Raw genomic sequence first — 5,068 nt, forward strand, 5'->3', positions numbered from 1 at the left:
ACGGAGGAAATCACGAGCGCATGATAGCTAAAATAAACATAGACATTAGACAGTTTTAGCTATTGGTTACAGTTATATAATAGCTGAAATAACTGTAACCTTCAGTGGTGATAAATAAAACATGTTATGTAAACTGTACAGTAAATAGAGCGTGACTTTAAGGTCTTATATATAGCGATCGATCGGTTTGTTTTAAGTCGCTTAGAAGTTTGTTATATCAAAAGTAAATTTTTTGTTATTTATTATGATATTCATATATTGTGAACGTTCAAACGAATAGTTTTAAGTTAATAAAACGAATTTAAAGCTACTTTGTTGAAGAACGCTCATTGTGAAGATCTAATCTTCTTAAATACAGCTGTATTGTGACGAGTTTAAAAAAAGAGGCAACTAAAAGCCTCTACAGAACATTTTATTTGTTTTTTAAATTCTCTGTGTTTTTGTATTCATACTGTTTTGCTATAGTTACCTTAGAATAGTTATTTTTAACAGGATAAAGTATATTTCATCTGTTGTATATAATTTCTGATCAAATTTCTGATCCCATGATATAAGTAATAAGTTATCAATTAAGAGTTTGACTTAAAGTTTAAAAAAAAACACTATATGAAAATAGCTTAAGATTTTGAAGAAAATTTTACGACACTAATGTAAAATTTATAATTTTTATGGCTTAGTAGTTAAAGACATTTATTTCCTTTATTTAACATACTTATTTATAAGACCAAATAGCCAACATCCAATGAAAGCCATAAAACAGCAACTATATCAGTTTGTATCCATAAATAAAAGCTATAAAAATATACATTCCAATTGATGATCTAATTATTCAATTTAAAATTTCCAATATTGATGATAAAATGATCTTTGCAGATAAAATAAAAATATTGTCCTTCAGCCCAATCCTTGAGGATGCTTCGTTTATTGCAATAAAATATGCGTTTATAAAGAAGGTAACTTAAACAACGCAACTGTCTTCCGCGATCCTTATGACGTCTACGAAATTGTTTTAAAAATATCTTTTAAATGTATGTTTTCAGTTCGCTTAAATAAATGGATGTCATGAATTTTACGTTTCTATATAATTATCGTAGTTTCCGCGGTCGGATTCCGACAAATGTACAGTAAAGTTAAAGTTTTAGCGATATTTTTATTGTCCTCTTTTTTCATTTCTTACATTTAAAATATATCTAAAATTAAATACTAGAACTCTAAAATTAATAAGAAAACTATTTGTACGTATGTATACATACGTTTTGTTTAGTCTTTTGGTGTGTATATACATTGAACTATTGAAAGTAATGGCTTTAAGATCAAGAGGTCGCTTCGGCCTACCAACAAGAAAATTTACTTCGATTACTATATTCTTAGGAACGATGAACGTTTGTTTGTTCTTTAAGGATTGTTATTAAACAGATACGATGTAAAATAATTTGAACAGTCACTAATATTTCTACTACGGCAATTATATTAGGAAAAGTATTTCATTGTTTTCTAAAGATCAGGTATTTCGCTAAAAAAGAATCTAATTAAATTGCCATACCTAAAAAATATCTTAAATATATTCCATTATTTAATATAGAGAGTGTCAAGTTTAATGCAAGATTTAAATTTGCCGCCATTGGTAAGGTCAACGGTATTGAATACCAAAAAAAAAAGAAAAAAAAATGACAGCTGACGGATTACGGTATGATCTTCATTATCAAAAATAACTAACTACCTTTTTTCAGCTTCAGTTTTAAGTATTTGGACTTTACCAGCTGTTAAGAGTGTTATTGTATCATTCAGGATTACTTACATAAAATGTTAGAAGTAATGGTAACGATTGAACTAGATTATAGAAGAAGAAAGAAATTTATGAGGCAAGTCACTGAAAAATTTTAGATTATGTGATTAAAAATACTTTATTCGAAAAACTACTTTTTATTGATTTTTATAAAAAAATTGTTCTTAATATCATTTTTCTCATCAGAAATATAGTGATAGTGATTTATCCTTTAACCCATTCTGCTACTGCAGTTTTGAAATTAGGGGATTCTTCTCTAGAAGATATATATAGTCTACTATGTCACGAGTTAGTAAATTTAATTTGAATACCGTGATTAATAAAGCATTAGTATAATGTCACCAAATGACCGATTTTGTTGCTTACAAGTGATGTAATATACGTATAGAACCATCACGCAAGTTGTTCTCCATACAATTTAAAAGGATTACTGAACATGAGTATTCATTATGTAAGTATTGTGAGCATTTCACTTTTAGCATGCAGTTACTTTTAACGTGGTTAAAGTAATTCAATAAAAGTGAAAGTAATTATTAGATTCGTCTTTAAATATTATAATTACTGTTTAACTTTAACAATCGTTACAAACGGAAGGTTTGCCGTTTGTAGTACTATCGAGGTTTTGAGCTGAAATTAATTACAACAGTTTTTGATCAATATGGTTAGTTTAAGTTGGCATTGTTAACACAGATAGGGAGAGTTGTTCGTTCAATTACCTACATTAATAATATAATGTGTGAAGATTTAGAATTGAAAAATTATTAACGCTCGGTAAGTAGTGTACCTGTGTATTAATGCGTAATGTTGTACTGAGTATTGAATGATTTTTTAAAGTTCTAAGTCAAGGCAATCTAAATAGAGTAATATTTATATTAAATTTATTTCATATATAACTACGTTTAGAAGATATTTAAAAGTTCAAAATTAAAATACTTCCTGTTGACCTAGAATAATGAAATTTGGTGAAAGCAATGCCATGTAAACACAAGTAACGGCTAAGTTTAAGAACTTTAAATTGTAGCTATCAAAAAATAATTATCAATTTGTGATAATAAACTTGCTTGTGGTTTGTAACCTAACCGATACTAATTTTGTTGCGGACACCAAATTTTCAAATGACAAAATAGGTAAGTTTGTATCTCAGTATATAAATATAGTTTTTTATTTATATACCTACCAATACACAAGTATAGCCCTGTATATACCTCAATATTCGATACTTTCGTTAGTTTTTAAATAATTTATAAGGAGTAAGTTTAAATATACATATTTCAAATATTCAAAGCATTGGTACAGAATTTTATAACACATTCCGAAAATAACTTTTATACAAAATGTAGTGTTTCATAATGAAGAATGGTGTTCTCGAGTGTACACACCGCTTATTATAACATACAAGTAGAAGGGATTATAAAATTGAGTAGAAAAAATGCTCCACTGTAAGTCTAACAATAATTTTATGTCAAAAACTGTGACAATGATTTTAATTTAAACTGTTTAAACCAGTGCGCAAGAAGCCACGGTTTAAAAAAAGTGTTAAAACGATAATTTACGTATGTTTAACTCAGGCTATGACTATATTAGTCATTTGTTGTGGAATGTTCTAGAAGAGGGTTCTCTTATATTTTTACGGACATATAAAATACAATTAGGATAAGTCACTAAACATGTTTTGTCATAGAAATTTGGACAAAACCGTGTCATGAACTTTCGTAAGGCATGTGAAGAAATTAGGAAATCAAATGTCAGTCATCGTTTGTACAGGGTGCTGTCAAGGTTCCCATAGCTTTCAACACACACATTTTTGTAAATTCTGTTAGTTGGTATAAATGAAATATACATATGTGTCTGAAATAAGTTTCACTCAAGCTTGTTTCGTTTCTTACAAGTAGAAAATTCCTAAAAATTACTTCCCCTTCGTCTTGAACATTCAATAATTCCGAAAACCATAGTTTTATTTGAACTTTCTCTCAATGCTACCGATGTTTTATTATTATTAATAAATTTATGTCAAACGTAATGGTTTGAAGTGTCTCATATAATTTCTTTGTATAAGTCAATTTTTATATTTATAAAATAATCTTTTTATTGATATCTATCCCTTCAATGGAAGAAATACGTATTCAATTATCTTGTATTGTTTAGATACTTATATTTTACAATTCACATATGTACTTATAAAGATTACTGAAACGATATAAATGATTTAAAAAAAATCGTGTTTCGTAAATATATAACTAAGTGAAGAACCGTATGATAACCATCAATACAAAAAGAAGGTCAAACAGATCACCTTATTGTGAGTACCGAGTATTGTGTACACACATACAGAGTATTTACAACATTTTAATTATTTCCCTTATTGTATTTGATGGGCAACATTCACTTTTAATTTATTTGTACGTATTGTTTACCTAATATACAACTTAGACCTAACAGGCTACGTATAATCGTATAAATTGTTTTTTTTATCGTATAGAATCTAAATATATACGACTGTTGCAATTATTATAAGCCATTAATAATTTTAGTTATTGAACAGTTTATACTGCAACTATAATTTATAATTGCAGTTTAAATTAACACCCTGGATATTGTTAAATTCAAATTAAGAGAACATTGAAATGCAAACTTGTTAATGTAAAAAAATATTGATTTAATGAACGTGGCTGATCTGAATGTAATCTATTTTTAATTACTTATTTTTTTTTTGTTGAATCCAAACAAAAGACTTACAATAATTCAAATGAAGTTGTATGCTATTATGAGTATAATAAATAAAACAAAAGATAAGATTGTATGAGGCCGAGCGGTCTCTGAACGCACAAGGCTAGATCCCTTTTACTTCCAAGTTAACCTCAAATTACGGCCCATAAATAATTTAATTTAATTTCTGAAGGTTTGGGAACTTTGAGAATAACTAACGTTCTATCTGGAGATATCGTTTTATATATTACACTACATACACTTTTAAAATATTATACTGAACTTAAAGTGAAACTTCTGTCACAGATAATAATATTTATTTCAAAACTTTATTTACAATATAAAAATGTAAAAAGGGTCACTTATTTTTTTACAAACATTAAATATATCTACACTATTTACAATTTACTCCTATTTTGTTAATACATAATTCAATTGTGTTATTGAGGTAATGAAATGATATATAAAATTGTGATTTTTAATTATTTTTGTACTAACCTCAATGATAATAAATAAATGACAATACATGTGCGATAAGATAAAGTTCAGTTATATAGAATAGAGTTATATAGAAGG

The 5,068-nt window shown here is 27.2% G+C and overlaps 1 long non-coding RNA gene across 2 annotated transcripts in view; it reads left to right on the forward strand.

The window, feature by feature from the left end:
- LOC133320186 (uncharacterized) overlaps window positions 1–5,068 on the forward strand; it is a 29,067-nt gene that overhangs the window by 21,071 nt on the left and 2,928 nt on the right. The gene's annotated exons all lie outside the window — the stretch shown is intronic.

Source organism: Danaus plexippus (genome assembly GCF_018135715.1).
Source record: "Danaus plexippus chromosome 13 unlocalized genomic scaffold, MEX_DaPlex mxdp_15, whole genome shotgun sequence".
Taxonomy (NCBI): Eukaryota; Metazoa; Arthropoda; class Insecta; order Lepidoptera; family Nymphalidae; genus Danaus; species Danaus plexippus.